Consider the following 17,578-nt stretch of genomic DNA (forward strand, 5'->3'; position numbering starts at 1 on the left):
AAGCAAGAACGCCGTAAATCCATCAAAATTTTCCCACGTTTTTTGGAACTTAACACTTTATAAAATAAAACCTGTTTTACCCATGCACCTCAAATTTTCAGGGCAAGCTCTTGATAGTATTTGCGAAATCATTCTGTGAAAACATTGTCCCAAGGTACACAAGTTTTTCTGCCATGATACATTGTCTCCAAAAAATTTAAAATGGCGTTTACGGCGTTTTTGCGTTGCACGGCAGCGTGGTCCTCGCATACGTTTTATTTTATCTTGTGGCACCGGCAACACTTTCGGTGTGTGCGTTAACGAATCGTGAAAAAAACAGAGGAAGAATACACGAGAAATAAGGGGTGGAGATGACCCGATAGGACCAGAGGAGAGGGAAAATGGGGATAAACAGACATTTTCGCACCACCCGGGATACGAAATCCTGAATAAATTTTACCGTTGAAGCGGCGATGCCAGATTCCCCTTTCAAATCCGTGTTTCATAATTCCCTTAATTTCCTCGAGAAAGATGATTTCTGACAGCCAATCGGCAGCAACGGGTAAGGTTAGTGAGACACCGATTAAGCCGCCCGGAAAAAAGGGACCGGGGAGTGTAATGATCTGAGACTGGGTTTTGCGATCCGAGCAATCGATATTGTATGGGTACCTTCTATTTTACCCGGGAAAACTATCGAAGTTCGATTATCGCATTGCGAGATATTCGCTTCAGAGCTGGGGGCTCGGGGGGATTAGACTCATTAATCTAGCTGGGAAAATCAGGCGGAATGAGGAGGGTCTGTTCGAGGGAAATTTTATATATGCAGGTAATTTTGTGTGGGGGAGATTATTCTGCAAAATGTTCTGAGACCCCAAAGATGGTTTCAAATAAAGCGGTACGGAGTGATTCAAATTTTACATTGAGAGCCAACAATTCGATTTTCCTTTTCTTCCTTTTTAAATTTTAAGTTTCTATTGTAGCGTGAGAAAATTTCGCGCTATTCAGGAAAAAGATGTATAGCACATTTTTCGGATAAGAATTACATTTTCCACGCGGAGGTCGATCTCCATACTGCGTCGACAGCACTCCATAGCGTACTGCCGTGCTAAGGAAGAACGCCGTATGAACATTCGAGAGTCGCTAAATTTCCTCCGATAAAATGTTTATTTTTGAGAAAAGTTAGGAATATTTTTCCTTGAAATTTTCAGCCACTTTCGATCAAATCACAGCCAAAATTACCTGAGAAATTGGATGAACAATATTCACAAATATTCCTGAAACTTAGTGATTTGCCTAAAGAAATTTGGCAACGCCTGAAGGCTAATACGGCGTTTTTCCTTAGCACAGCAGCGTAGCCGCGCCCAAGCACCCTCTCTGATTATAGAGCAATCAGGCTCACTGTACCGATTCGATGTTCAATCGTGAAAAAATCCCGGCATTTACTTCAAGGTGCAGATCTTTCTCGATGGAACAATATGAAGATAACCCCTCCCCCCCTTCCATAACAAATCAGCATTTTCTGGCCATATTTGTACCAGATTTATGGACAATTTTAACAAGACGTCAAGCATATTTACCAGCTCCCTTGAAGAAGAACCCTTGAAGGGTTTCGTATGGAGGGAGAAGTGATGTAGTCTAGCAATCTGACGTTAAAGGAAAGACAACACTACCGTGCTAAGGAAAAGCGCCGTATGGGCAGTCAAGAGTTGCCAAATTTTCCCGATTAAAAGTATATTTTTGAAGAAAGTTATTCATGATATTCCTTGAAATGTTCCATCTCGAATTCAGTTGCAAACAAAATTGTTCGAAAAACTTGAAGAAAACATTTCCATAACTTTCTCAATAAATTAGTTTTTTGTCTAAGAAAATTAGGCAACTTCTCAGGGTTCATGCGGCGTTTTTCCTTAGCTCGGCAGAATAAAGAGGTTGAGGAAAGCGATATAATTTGCGTTTTTTTTTTCCAAAAAATATTTGCCTTTGCAAATAGGGTCTCATCTATACATTACATAGCATCACGGGGAGGGGCGTTAGGAGCGTACGCCCCCCTCCCTTTCGCCCTAAAAAAAGGAGAAATTCAACCCGAAATTTCATGTCAGGCTATTATCGACGTCCTCTTCATGAAAATTCCGATTAAGAATGGCACAGGCCGTTTTTTACTGTGAGGTCATGGGCGGAAATAGGGTGGCCGGGGGGGGGGGGAGAGCCCTCCCCACAATTCTGCTCTGCCTCTTCTAAAAAATGTCAAGGACCCAAGCAACTAATTAGTCTTGAGGTGAAAGGCATAGGGAAAGTAATAAAACCCAATAGCGTTATGTTTTTTAATGAACTAAAACCCACAGTAAGATATGATATTTTTAAACAAAGCCAGCAAAATTTCTGTACCCTGACATCGGTAATACTTATTCCATTTAATTTGCCATTGAATTTGCAAAAATTTTCAGGGGGAGCCCCCCCCCCCCCCCACAGAAAATTCCTAGTTCCGCCCATGTGTGAGGTGTGTCGATCCGAACCCGACGTAATTTTAGGGGAGGATTCACAGCGGCCTGATATGTATCTATCAAGGAAGAGAAGAAGGCGGGGGGATCAAATTTTTTTTAAATATGTAGAAGACCTAGCTGTCATTTAGACCGAGTTACTTAAATTAAGACGCACCGATTAAATCACGACGCGTTTTCGAAAAAAGGAGATTCTTAGAGGATTTTTGAAGTCTGAAGGGGGGGGGGGGGGGAGCCCGATAAGCGGTCTGGTAGTTTCATCGTTGATTTGTAAGTATTTGCGCTTCATTTTTAGTAGGATCTGGCATACGGCAAAAATATCGGAGGGCTCACGATCAGATCAACAGCTACAGTGCAGTGGGTGGTCATGCTAGAGAAAGGGGTCTGTTTCGCTATGAACATCCGGCCTCACCTCTGATGGGAGAGACTGAGAAGGAAAATAAACGACGTATTATGTAACATAGGTGCAAGCGGCACGCGTTTTCAGTTCTAGGAGACCGGCCCGGGTTGAGCGGGAAAGGGCCAGACATAAGGCCGGACTCTTCGGCGCCTTGCCGACGCCAAACAGATCAAATCATGTTATAATCTGTTGACACTTCGCGCGCGCTGATCAGCCAATCAGAGGAGTGCGTAGCGCGTCACTTGCAAAAAAGTGGCACCGACCGGTGGCACCGACCGCGTCATTCACCTCACCCTCACTCTTCCGTCAGTCGTCTGCCCGAGGCGTTGTTACTCCGCGGTCCATCGGAACCGATCATTAATTTCTAGCTCCCAAGAAAGTATTAAGTGTATCAGAGCATTCTTTTTGATCAATGTGCCTTAATTATCGTGTCTCGCGAAAGCTCCTGCGTGTCTACGAGAACAATCGTGAGTAATTCGTTGCGTGAACCGGAATCTCGCCCGCGGCAAGTGCAAGTTGAGTCGGCCATTGTTCGGAACTTGTTGATTCGGTGTTTCGCACCTCGTGGGTCCCGAGACCTCTCACGATGTTGTGCCGGCGAGTGATCGGATCGCAATTGATATTCTCTAGACTTTCGTCGTTAATTAATAGTGTGAATTGCCGATTTCCGCATTATTATCGTGTCTCGCCTGAACTTCTTGGTTTACTCGAGAACTGTCGTGTGTGTTTCGTTGCTAAAATCGAAATTTAGCCCGTGGAAACTGACCATTCTTTCGGAACTTGACTCGTACTCGTGGGTCCTCAGCCTGTTTTTGAGAGTGTAATTGATATTCCATTGACTTTTGTCGTTCAATTAAAAGTGTGAATCGCTGATTCACTAGTGCGGTTTTCGGTTTCGGGTGAACTTGGTCGAGCGAATTGTTTGGTGAACTCGTGTCGCGGTATTCGACATTATTGTCTAAGTGTGTGCTAGCGATTTCTATTCCGAAGTGATCAAAATTCCGGTATCAGTGGCGTGATTCGCGGCTCTTTTTCAATTCTCTGAAGATTGATTCGATCGAGTGTTTCCATCTTTTATTGCTGGAAGGGTGTCTGAAACTTTCCCTCACTGCTGTCGTTGGTTCTGGATCAAGGTTTGCAGTATCTATTTTTTCTTTAAATTTTGCCCAGATAAGGTGTCATTCATCGTGAATTTGTATCTTTTGTCAGGGTCTGTCAACACTCTAGTTTTACAGGACTTCTTTTTCAGGTTTTCAACTCACATTCAACAGTTATCAACTGAAATAAAATTTCACTCTAACGACTTGCCTCTGACTCTTAGACAAGTCATTAAAGTGATTTTTCACAGTTTCTAGTGCGATACATTTCATTGAATGAGTATAAAGTCTCGGCAGTTTTTGAATTTTATACCTAAGAAAGAATGTTAGTCCCTGCGCATTAGCCCGAAGATTCATTCTGAGCCCAAAAATGGGCAAAATTCAGAGAGATGAAAGCAGGATCCATTTCGGGGAAAAACGTAGCATTTGATTTAGATACCTATTGATTTCTGTATCGATTGCGATGTTTATTGCCGAAAGGAATCTTGTCTTCATGTGTGTCGCGTTATCCTGTTTTTGTTCAGATTGATTCCTGAGGCTCATGTGCAGAGGCTATCAATTTTTTTGGCTGGAAATTTTGGAGATGTAGAGATTTTATATTCAATTGATGCGATATATTGCATGCCAGTTCGACTTCGCTATAATCTATGACAAATTACCTGCAAAATATTATCGTATGGTTGCGATATATTGCATGCCAGTTCGACTTCGCTATAATCTATGACAAATTACCTGCAAAATATTATCGTATGGTTATCTTATTACCTATCTGTACTTGTCCTCTTAATTTTCTCAACATGAATTCAGTACCTATGTCTAGATGTAGTTAAGTGTAGAATGGTGTACCTTCAATGACTAAGTATCTTTCCTTCTCCACTAACATTCTGTAGTCCCCAGAATAATCTTGACGAGCCTCACGGTCTCAGAAAGAGTATTTACTTGAACACATTCTTTAATTTATTTCCTTACTTACCAGATCAGGCGCATACACTGAATTTCCTAGGGAGAACTTCTGTATTACTCCCGAATGAATAGAGAAAATCTAAACTATAATTATGCACCCGTCTTGTCTAGGAAGTTACTAATGAACGAGTATTGGTACCTTTATGAAAGCAAAGGCCCCCTTTTGCAAATGTACAGAATATGCACCTCCTGATTTCCCTAAAGAGTTCCTTTCATCCCTCACCCTTTAGGACTGTGCCATGTTTACTACTTCCACCGTAACAATTAATTTTTTAAAACTCAGCTCCTTCATAAGCAGAAGAGGTAGTGGAACAGTTCCAAGTAAATAACCAGACAAGTTTTATTGTAGCTCGATCATTAACTTCGGTAGTATTTTGCTACGATTCATGTGTTTAATCCTTGATATTTGAATCCTCATCTCCCCCTCTCCTTTCCCATCTCCTCTCTCTCAAGTCTCAACTCACACCCTCTAATATTTCATGCAAGAGTCAGTTTGTATTTTGATTCAAGGGAGTTTCAAGTCAATTTCCCAGGCAATTCAGATTATAATGTGCTTGAGTAGCTTCTTAGTTATCTCAGAATGAACAATTTTCCAGTCCACAGAGGTTTTTTTGTCCCTTTCAAATGGTTCTAAATTGATCATCACTTTTAAATCATGGTCTGATGAAATTTTCCCTTGTGTTCACGGATATTGCTACAGACATTTATGAAATTCCACTCGGATTCATGCGAAGATTACCTGTAGAAATAGTTAATTTTTTTTAGCTTGTTAATGGCTCCCCTTTCGCTGACAAGGGCCCTACAGACGAAATTGAAGGGAGAAGTATGGATGAAAGAGAGGAGAGAGAGCAAACTTTCATGCCCCCGTTAAGTGATCTCAGAGAGAAATTTGTCATTTAATTGTAGCTTATGGGTGTCAGGGTAGGTCTGTGCCCCCCCCCCCCCCCCCCCCCCTTCAACCGTACTAGAAATATTATTATCTGTTTCCTCCCAATTAAATCTGCAAAACAGACAGTGGCGTCAGAGCTGGTTCATTTTCTTGTTGAGAGTGAAGAAATTTTGAGATCTTTTTAAGAATTATTGGCAGAGTTGAATCTTATATTTGCATATACAACCAGAGTCTGCGTGAGAGAAGCCCTTAAATGCACCTGAGAGAGGAACATTCCGAGATTTTCCAATACAGATCCCCCGAATTCCCCTTTTACCGAGCAGAAGCAGACTTCTTAAATATATCGGGGGGGGGGGGGGGGGGCACTCTCCAGATAAGAACCCAATATATTTGTTAGACTATCGAGGCAAAGACGTGAGGAGAACCCTTGTGGCCCGGGGGGGGGGGGGGGGGGGGATCAGTTGTTCGGAGATGAAAAAATTTCCAAAGAATGCCCATAATTGACCAAAATCGAGCCTTTACAAGGTTAACTTCTACCTGCTCGCCTCATCCAAATGATGCTCATGAAAATTTTAGATTCCGGTAATTTCCCGGAAATTGTATCGCCTCAAGAAAGTCTTTAGGTCTTTCCTATAAACTCACTTGCGTTTCTATCTCCTCGTCGTTCATCAATTGTGAGGGATGGCTTGCTAGGTCCGAATTGTTTTTAGTCTAGTTAATTACTGCCGTGCTAAGGAGGAACGCTGTATGAGCCTTCCTTTAGAAGTCGCCGTATTTTCTTTAACTAAAAATTAATTTATTGGAAAAATCGTGAGTTGTTTTCTTCAAAGTTTTCAGACAATTTTGTTTTCAATTCAATCCAGCACACCTAAAAATTTCAAGGAAAAATGTGCATAATTTTGCTCAGAATCACATGTTGTAGTCGGGGAAATTCGGCAACTCTCGAATGTTCATATGGTGTTCCTCCCTAGCACGGCAGACTAGTCCCCTCGCTCAGATAAGGGCCCAACAGACAGAATTGAAGAGAGAAGATGAGCGGTAGCTGAAAGGGGGAAGAGAGAGAGCGAACATTCATGCCCTTCCATAGTGAGGAGATGGGTCCGAATTCTGTCGTGAATTTTCGTGCAGGAGTGTGAGAGTAGTCGAGGAGATAAGAACCGATTGGAAAGGGGGAAAAACCCAACGCTTCGCTCATAGCCCACCCGAGTTCGGTCCGACCGGATGCCAGTTTTGCAGACCAAGAATCTTTTCTAGGAATTCCCCCGGGCTCGGATGATTTCAGCAAACAGATTCAGATTTTCGGTTCGAGAACCTTAGAAGTCAACTCGTTTGCTCGCCTTCGGCCGATAAGACGTTGTTTTCCTTCCCAAACCCTCTCCCAGTCTCTTCAGAGTTACATAATCCAATTCAATTTTTAGATGACAGGGTGGTCTACGGTTAGGTTTCACCTCTCTTTCAGGCTGCTTCCGTCGTTCTCGTGTCTAGACAGGTCTAGACTTTGTCCGCTGGTGGTTGCCGCCACCCAAGCGTTGGTTGAAAACCTCTCGCCAGATTCCTCCCCCCCCCCCCCATCCCCGCCCCTCCTCTTCTCCCTTTCCATATTTTATTCAAACTTGAAATGATTTGATAGTGGATCCAGCAATCGATAATTTTTGAATTCTAGGTACTCGGGAAATCGCTTACTTAAAAAATTTCCTTGCGTAATATCACGCTGTAGTACGTCAGGTATTTGCAGATAAAATTTGACCGCGCAAAACCAGTTTCTTTTTTTTTTCATTTAACTCTCTACTTATGTACCTTAGTTGAGAAATTTTTATTATTATTAATTAATTTTAAGCAATTTTAAAGAAGCATTAAGCGAAGTAATTTTGACTCTCAATTTATTTTTACCTCATCGTGTGGAAACTTTCTCATAATTTGCAGAAAGTATTGTCAGCAGATTATTTTTTTCATCTGATCCCCGAGAACAGCTAATGGCCTTTTAATTTAAAGATGTTAGATGACTTTTAATAGTAATCAAATATGTGGTAAGCTCTACTGGATTTTCGAGTGAGAGCCAATTGTGACTTAAGAGTCCGACAACTGTAACCAGATTTAGATTTCACTTCCATGTAATGCAGGAATATTTTTAGGAACATTTAGTTAGCTTAACTTTTTGTAGGTACCGTATGTAAGACTCATATGCCTCCCTCCTCTCTCTTACAGGTAGCCCCTCCCACCAAATTCTACCATTTTCCTCCCGTAGATAGATCGGAGCATGAACTGAGTTCCTTTCCTAAACTTCACATCCTTCTTTAACGAACCCATTAATTTTAATTTTTCCCGTTTCTTACTTAACATACTAAATGTAGTCTTGTCATTGCTTTTTCTCTTCATCTTTTTTATGATCTGTAACAAAACTAACAACTAACTGTCACCTAACAAAATAAATTCAACGTTTCACTCTTACTTTTTGTCTTTAGGTACTACAACAGGTAAGTATGGTAAGTATTTTCTTCTAAGTTTATTTTCTTTTCTTTTCTTAAATCTTGAGTTGGTGAATTTGATCCTTCTCCCGCACGTGGGGGAAAGGGACAGGGGACGCGGGAGGGGACACGTGACTGAGGGTGCGTGTGAGGGTGTGGGTGAGGGTGTGAGTGTGTGTCTGTAGTGCGTGTGTGTGTGTGTGAGAGAGGGGGTGCGTTCACTCAGTTCGTCCGATCGTCGGACAGATAGTTCGTCGGGCAATCCGTCGGTTGTTTTTTCCTCGGAAAAAGCTTCCGAGGGATGTTTCGACGTACTGTCTAACTGACGCTCGGACGAACCGCGTGAACTCACCTCGACCGCTGAGGCTCTCGTTGCACCATCAGTTCACGATTTAACTCCCATCATGGGAGTTGAATCGCGAACTGATGGTGGAACGAGCGCTTCGCTGGTAACCTGCGAGGCTTCTTGGCCACGTACCGCGGATCTCGGGCACCGTAGCCACCCGGGCAAAGTGCCTGCCGGTCGGTGGGGAAGCTCTGCCGATCACCTCCTCGCCTGAACTGACCTGCGGCTGTCACGCTTGGCACCATAGCTGTGAATGCACGTCGCGCCGAAAATGGAACTTCTCCGGGGCCGAGTACTTACTTCTTGCTCTACAATGGGCAACCTCTTGGGGGGGGGGGGGGGACTCTCGAGGGGGGCACTCTGGGGGGGGGGACTCTCGGGAATGGAGTTTTTGCATCCGCCAGGGATTTGTAATTGGACATATTTATGCTAAAAGGAACTATGTTGCACGCAAACCACATGGACATACAGTGGCCGCTCGCTTGAACCACTTTAGCAAGCTGTCCTCGAGCTTTGGAAATTCACAATTTCGGGCCCGGTACTGTTTCGTCACGCCACTATCACGTTTCAACTTTATTTCATGCTTGTGTTTTAAAATCGTTGACAGAGTGGACGCCGGAATATTAAATCTTTTGGCGACGTCCCCCTTTTTTTCGCCGTCTTTCACTGCGTCTATGATTTTTTTTTTTTTTTTTGTTCAAAATTTAGCTTGCCGTATTTGCCCATGGTGAAACGCACCCACTTTCACTGGCACACAATGCAATACATACTGGATAATCAGCTCATCTTCAGAGATGTCAACAAAGTCATTCGTTAGTCTAATCTCCCATGCTGGGCAAGCTTTTAGATCCAAACAACACCGCCGCGACAGATTTCGAATTACAGAGCGTTTCGGTCCGGCTCCTTCGAATTATAGAGCAGTTTGCCGAGCCGCTTAACCGCTGAAAAATTCGAATTAGTGTGGGGAGACAAATACATTGATTTTTTTCGAAATAAAGGGATTTTCTCACGGGGATCGACTTCGCCTTCGAATTAACGAGATTTTCGAATTAACGGGTTTCGAATTAGCGAGCGGCCACTGTAGTTACTTTTAGCATGAATATGTCCAATTTTAGTGCTTCTTTGTGTGCAGAATTTAGCAAACAACACGATGGTGTCATTACAAAGGGAGCAAATACATGAATGCATTAGCTCCCTACGCCTACGCACTCTAACATAGCGCGTCTGCAGTAATTATTATCAAAAATAAAGTGTTCGCAGTAATTTCCTAACAATTCGACGCGGTCGCATTACTGAATTTTCTTAGAAATTCAACGATTTGGCACTAGTTTTTTTAAAAGAAAAATAATTAGCATCCGAGTCACAAGTTGCTTTTATAAATCATTGAGTTGCGCGCAGTTCACGATTGATAATTTAAAACAAAGAAAGTAACATAGGTGTCAGACCAAGACCATGTACTTACCCAACTCTCTAAACAATTTATTTTTTGGTAAAATTAGTCACAACTCTACAGGCCCAGTATATTGTTAAATCTACCGAACTTCGCTTTGATAACGACTGCGAGAAGCGCCTGCAAAACTGTAATGATACTTAAAGTGTAGCGTCATTTTTCTGAGCGTTTCCCTGCCGCGGAACCCGATAATCTATTCTCGCTCTCGGCTCTTGACTACCCAAATGCGTAGAGTGCGTGCACAGCTTTAGTAGGTGTACGCAAGAATTTAATAATTTTTATTAAAAAAAAAAAAAAAAAAAAAAAAAAAAAAAAAAAAAAAAAAAAAAACCGGAAGCAAATTAGGACGTTTGGGAGCCATTGTCAGTATCACCCTAAATCCCCGACGTATGCCAGAACTCCATTCCCGACCAAAATTCTCTCCCCGAAAAACCAATTTGAAATTTATTCGTCGCTTCTTTAACATTACACTTAATTATGAATGCAGCATTTAAAGCCCATATTTTTTGTGTAGCAGTACTTTAATTTCAATAAGGAAGAGTCGAGATTGACGCAATCTCTAGAATCAGAAGAAACCTAATTGTGACAAATAGTGGATTTCATGCAGCTGTTATATTTCAGTATAGCACTCCATTTTTATCAAGATTCCAACTTTCCAAAATAATATCTTTGGAAAGTTACTAGTAAGAAAGTTTACTTGGTCATTAACTTACTTACTTAATTACTTGCTCACTTACTCACTTACCCATTTAGGGCTGCCCAGACACAATTTTTGCCGCGGTAAAAATTAAAATGACAGGCCTTTGGCGTGTTTGGAGTTTTCAGCTGTAAAAGGGGGGCCTGGGGGGCTCTCCCGTAAATTTTACTACATTGTAGGTACTACCGATACAATTTTATGCCTACTTGATTTGACAATGCCCATATTTTCAATATCCTGAGCCACAAAAGTTACATGAAAGGAATGGGTGAGAGGGGCCCCAAAACTTTGATAAAAAGTGAACATTTTGCTCATTCGTGAGGTCCCCAGATGGATTAATAAATTTTTCGGCTCCTCTTAAACTTCAGAACCACCTCGACCTCGGCGAGCCCGGGTCCTAGGACGAAAGTCCCGTTTGAACCCCCCCCCCCCCCCCCTCCAGGTGGCTCTGTACCTACCCTCTCTAGTTACTTACTCTTTTACTATTTTTATTTTACCGGGAACTAGGCACCAACCCGGGAACGTTTACGGAACTGTCTCCAAGAAACATTGATCTTTACATCCACTGTGCCGTCAGTCGGACGACCTTTTCCATTCAGATTGTAGAGAAAATTGGAAGTTTCGACAAAGTCTATCCATACTCTCAGCTACCAGACCTTTAATATGATAAATATTTGCATAATATATGATTGGATCTTTGATAATGACTGATCTCTCGGAGAGGTTTCGGTGTCGTTGTTAACTAAATCTTTCGTCTTGTACCTCCGGCGCGTCTAATTGGTTCGACGCGCACTGTGACGGTCTGTTTCATGTCGCCGCGACTCACGAGAATGTATCGTGCGAGAGGGTTCGGCGCTATTTTTTGATCAATTTTAAAGATTTCTATAGAATAAACGCTGCCAGTTAATACACGAAATCGGCAGCCCAAGAAAACTGTTAGGCTTTCAATTTCTTTCTTTCATTTACTTATAACCGCTGAAGCTACTCAAATATAGAGTGGAGTGGCGACTGGACTCCAATTTGGCACGGTAAATCCTGTGAAAAATCCACACCAAGACTCAAAGAGATGAGGAAACCCTAAAGGTCCACTTCTAATTTGCAGTTTTCCCAAAAATTGTCTCAATAAAAATTCACGTAATTTTTTTAAAAATGAAACTGATCGCACGAGCTGCATATTATGGAGTCGGATATGAATTATATGTGACAAAAGTACCAAGTATCTCGCGATCTATTAGTTCCACGTTTTGTTCACTTTACATGAATCCGAATTTTTTTCAATCGTCTGAGCCGACCTTCTCTCCGTAGTGAGATTCATTATCACAGATCCAAACTCAAGGCTACTTAAAATTACATCCCTTATATTGATTTTGACCAATGACAAACTGCCAAACAAACATGCAGTTCATATTTTTTCCTCGTTGCACTGTCCATCGAAGAATTTCTCGGAACCACACATTTTCTGAACACATGCGCTTGTTTGCATCAATACATTTGAACTATGATTTTTCGTAATTTCAATATTTGTAAATTTAACAGCGCAACAGAAACATGAGCATACTTTTAGAATAAAGTAACTAACTCATGTATGTAACATATTTCCAACCTACATGCAAAATCCCAGAGGCTTAACGTTTTTAAAGGTTTTTTTTTTATTTTTTTTTTTTTAAACTAACCAGTCAAAAAGATTTGAGAGATCACAGCTTACTTGAAACTTTACACCGATAAACTGGGGTTCATTATGTATTATACGTAGACTTCAAAATGTCGAGTGAGGAAGCATTGTGTCTCAGTGTCATACTCATACCTATTTGCGCCCCGATATTGGGTGGACGGTCAATGCCCTAGACTTAAACAGGAGTCTATGAGGAGGGCATGAAAAAATGTTGTATGGCGAGGATCGAAGTTAAATTGAACCAAAACGTCGTGGAAATTCAAAAAGTGTTGTACAAAATCCTCCAAAATTGGCAAACCCGCGAAAATGAGTCATTTTTTTCGTTACTGCCCTCCACAGAATGTGCTTTTCCTCCCCATACAACTATTCTATGGTCGTGACATGTCTCGCTTTATCTACTTCGTTATCTATCGAACGTTAGAGCCTGTTTCTTCTTTTCAGTTTGTCTATTTTATGAACAATTCGCGTCTGAATCATGATGTGGCAGAGGATAGGTTTTAGTTTTTTCCGGTAATGTAAATATGTTTTACTTTCAAAACTTTTAGTTTTGAAGCTGAAGAATCATCCCCTCCGTCCACTCTCAATCCGGTTATTCTATGGTCGTGACGTGTCTCGCTTTATCTACTTCGATATCTATCGAACGTTAGGGCCTGTTTCTTCTTTTCAGTTTTTCTATTTTATGAACAATTTGTGTCTGAATCATGATGTGGCAGAGGGTAGATTTTAGTTTTTTTCCGGTAATGTAAATATGTTTTACTTTCAAAACTTTTAGTTTTGAAGCTGAAGAATCATCCCCTCCGTCCACTCTCAATCCGGTTTATGTTTCTTACTCGAAGCGCTCCAATGTTTCTCAGGATCCAGCCAATTTTGATTCAACTTATGTCTCACTTCATTGCAACGTGCAAAGCCTCACAGTGATTTTTCATTGTGACACCTACTTTCTTCGCGAAGTTTTCACTGAGCAAATGATGCAAATATGTATCTAGTTTTCTGTACTTTTACTCAGAACCGGTTGAAATATCAACAGCAAAAGTAGAAAAGTTAGGTAGGAAGTAATGAAAATGGAAATTGAAATTAGGAATTGTTCAAAGATGTTTCGTATGGTGATAATGAATTTCTCTCAACAGTGACCTCAACAAATGTGTTGGATAATAATGTACATAATTTGAATTGACTTATTGATTAAAACTTGTGAAATCTTCATTTCCTCCTTTAGATTTTTGTTTGTTCATGTTGTATATTGACGCACGTTGTAAATGTCTTTGTTCGCGCTCTCAGAAAAAGTTTAGAACTGTACTTAGTAAGTAACACTCAGACTGTAAAAAAAAACGTTTAAAATCAAAATTTTCTGGAATTATTGTGTAATTCTTTACTGCGCGTACCGTAAATTGAAATTTTATCGTCTTTTAGTCATGAATTGTGGGAGAACTTTTTCAGTTCAGACTGAGCTAGAGACGTGATATGTGTCCTCGATGGACCAAATCGCCCCTCGTAACCACTATTAAATAATGCGTTTTTTTTTTTTGGGGGGGGGGGGGGGTTAAAAAAATTTTCTAAAATGAATGGTATAACCTTTTTTCTCAAATTTGTTATTCTGTCGGTAATTTTTTTCACCCTTTATTTTTTGCCTGGACAGAAAAAACAACTTAGCCTAATGTTAATAATCCCCTCTGGCAGATAACTGCATGTAATATCCTTGTCATTTACTAGCATCCGTACGTTTCTGGCTCGAGCAGAATTCGAAATATTTCTATCCAGAGGTTTTGCAAAAGTTGACTTCGGAAGAAAAATTAGGCCTTTCTGTTAGCCCGTGTCACACTATCAAAATACTCCATCAAAATGTCAAGGTCGAGTGCTGTAATTGATCTAAGTCATCGAATAAGCCAATCACAACACCTGACCTTGATATTTTGATTAGCGGCTTTGATAGTGTGACACAGGCTAATGATAATCAACTCTGAAATATTTTTAAGGGTACCTCTGATCAAGATGAAAAGAAATTGTTAAAATGTCATTTTTCTCGGCAACGTCTTCCTGAGTAACTTATTCTGTAAAGTCACGCGGTAAGAAGAAGGGAAAGGGATGAAAGTAACAGTTGTACAATAATAAAATATATGGAAGCTCATAACCTGACCGTCTTTAAGAACAATTTGTATTGCCTAACCGTCAGGGGCTGTCTACGGTAATTCATCGTGTCCAGCACGAATAAGTAATATTACTATGGAAGGTGCTTTGCCCACAGCACACTAGACAAGGTACGAATTTCAGCACTCTGATATATGATCCGTGACCAAAATTTCACGTAGAGCACGATGCGCACAATGAAAATTATCGAAATCAACTCCTCACAACGATATTTAATGATTCTTGATGCGTGAATTCAAACCACCCGCTCATGAAAACTCAATGCTCTACGTGATTCACATCGCGCGCTAAACGTTATCATGACAGTCTCTGCGCGATGTAAAAATCTGGCAACCTCAATCTTGACGCTTTGGCTCAGCTATAGCAAATTGCCTATAGTTCGAACAACACATGGTGGGAAATGAATATTGCTCGATTAAGAAACTTGCTGAGACCGTTGTCGTGCGCGATTTGACTCACGTAGAGCTTTGAGTTTCTTGTGAGCGGGCAGTTCAAATTCCTCGTAACCAATGTGAAATGAAAAGGTTAATATCTTCGTTAGGAGTTGGTTTCAGTAATTTTCGTTGCGCGAATCGTGTTCTACGTGAAATTTTGGTTAAGAAACATGTACCGGAATGCTTAAATTCGTACCTTGTCTAGTGCATTGGACAAAGCAGTAAAGAAATCCTGTAATGCTAATCAACAAAAATGCTATCGATCGATACGTAATTGCAGCAATAAGCACTGTTATTACTGTTCAAAAATGCATTTTGATCAATTACGAAGGATACGTTTGTCTAGATGTTAGTCAAAGTGTGTTCGTGTTAAGAAAATTTTAAGCTTAAAGCTCTCTTCGTGGCAAACTAAATTCAGATTCCTACATATGCAGCCCAATTATTTCGTCAATCGTATGTTTGTTGCAATTTGACTGTTGTCACAGTTAAGCAATAGAAATTGATCGATAGTATTGAAAAATCAATTTTCCCGCCCTTTCCCACGAGATCACCACGCTGAATGACGTTCAATCGGACTTCATTTCGCAATATTATAAACTTCTATTTCTGACTCATTTATAAGTGCGCCTATCTGCACAAAGGAACTAATGCCTTGCACATAGTTTCCGAAATGAGAATGAGAAGTAGTTTTCTATCGCAAAATGAAGTCAAATTCTCATGATTTTGTAGCACTGAAAGTGCGTCTAAACGCCTATTGCTGACAGGGGCTGTCTGCAGCATTGTCCTGCCGTGATAGCGAAGAAATCTTAACTCAAATTTTTGAAATTGAGTTTACTTCAAAATTTGTCTCTTCTAATTTGAATAAATAATAATCACTTTCGTAACTAGTTAAAACAACAAGATTCTTGTTTGTGCAGAAACCAACATAAGAAAGCCGTAATTGCGCATAAATTGTCATTGCTTCGAACCATAAGCAGTTGGAAGGGTATTATTCCGTCAGAGAATTAATGAAAGCTGTACTTCTGAGTATGAATTGCCGCCTTTTTTGCCATTTTCTAATCTTGAAACGTGTTATTGTGTGACTGGTGGCAGTTCGATAGAGTGATAATCTTCTTTCATTAAAATTATCCGCTCAAGCGCTACTGAGCTTCTCAAAACTTCATTTTTGTACTTACGGCTCTCTTCGCTATCACGGCTATTTTATTTTACAGGTAGTGTAGTAATTAAGTAAAGTTATCTTCTCGGTATTTGGGTTTCATACCGAACATCCCTCTCTCCGCAACATTTCTAGCTCTTTTTCTCCATCTTTTCTCGTGTGCTCAGCGGGGGTTTCAACCGGATTTCGTCTCAACCAGAAGGCCCAATTTTTACTCAAGCGGAGCAACTGCATTAAGTATTAGGGCGGCGTTATGTTCCGTCCTTCACCAGCTGAAATTTTCTTCGACCTTTGAATTTTGTAACTTTACGCAATCAATTTTTCCTCGTCAAATGAAGATGCAAAATGATGATTCTCAAAGGCACAAAATTTATTTCGCCACTCCATATCAAACCAAGATTCTCGCACTTCACAGATTTTTTCTTACTGAAATTTCGTCAAGTATACTGCTAATCACGTTAACAGTTGCGATTTGAATGCGGCGTTATGATCCGTCCTTCACCAGCTGAAATTTTCTTCGACCTTTGGAATTTGCAACTTTATGCAGTTGATTTTTCCTGAAAATGAAGATGCGAAACGATGATTCTCAAAGGCGCAAGGTTCTTCCGCCACTCCGCGCGCACTCCATCAAACCTAGATTCTCGCACTTCACAGATTTTTTCTCACTGAAGTTTCGTCAAGTATATCTGCTAATCACGTCAACAGTTGCGATTTGAATGCGGCGTCATGATCCGTCCTTTACCAGCTGAAATTTTCTTCGACCTTTGGAATTTGCAACTCTACGCAATTGATTTTTGCTTGTAAAATGAATGCAAAACGATGATTCTCAAAGGCGCAAGGTTCTTCACTCCATGCCAAACCTAGATTCTCGCACTTCACAGATTTTTTCTTACTGAAGTTTTGTCAAGAATATCGCTAATCACGTCAACAGTTGCGATTTGAATGCGGCGTCATGATCCGTCCTTTACCAGCTGAAATTTTCTTCGACCTTTGAAATTTGCAACTCTACGCAATTGATTTTTGCTTGTAAAATGAATGCAAAACGATGATTCTCAAAGGCGCAAGGTTCTTCACTCCATGCCAAACCTAGATTCTCGCACTTCACAGATTTTTTCTTACTGAAGTTTTGTCAAGAATATCGCTAATCACGTCAACAGTTGCGATTTGAATGCGGCGTCATGATCCGTCCTTTACCAGCTGAAATTTTCTTCAACCTTTGGAATTTGCAACTTTATGCAGTTGATTTTTCCTGAAAATGAAGATGCGAAACGATGATTCTCAAAGGCGCAAGGTTCTTCCGCCACTCCGGCGCGCCACTCCATATCAAACCAAGATCTCGCACTTCACAGATTTTTTCTCACTGAAATTTCGTCAAGTATACTGCTAATCA

General features: G+C 40.8%; 1 long non-coding RNA gene across 1 annotated transcript in view; it reads left to right on the forward strand.

The window, feature by feature from the left end:
* Nucleotides 1-3,174: 3,174 nt before the first annotated feature.
* LOC140223852 (uncharacterized) overlaps nt 3,175-17,578 on the forward strand; it is a 378,065-nt gene continuing 363,661 nt past the window's right edge. The window contains exon 1 of the long non-coding RNA XR_011899133.1: nt 3,175-4,007. This is a non-coding gene — a long non-coding RNA (uncharacterized lncRNA). The remainder of the gene's footprint in view (nt 4,008-17,578) is intronic.

The sequence above is a fragment of the Bemisia tabaci genome, chromosome 1, assembly GCF_918797505.1.
Source record: "Bemisia tabaci chromosome 1, PGI_BMITA_v3".
NCBI classification, from domain to species: domain Eukaryota; kingdom Metazoa; phylum Arthropoda; class Insecta; order Hemiptera; family Aleyrodidae; genus Bemisia; species Bemisia tabaci.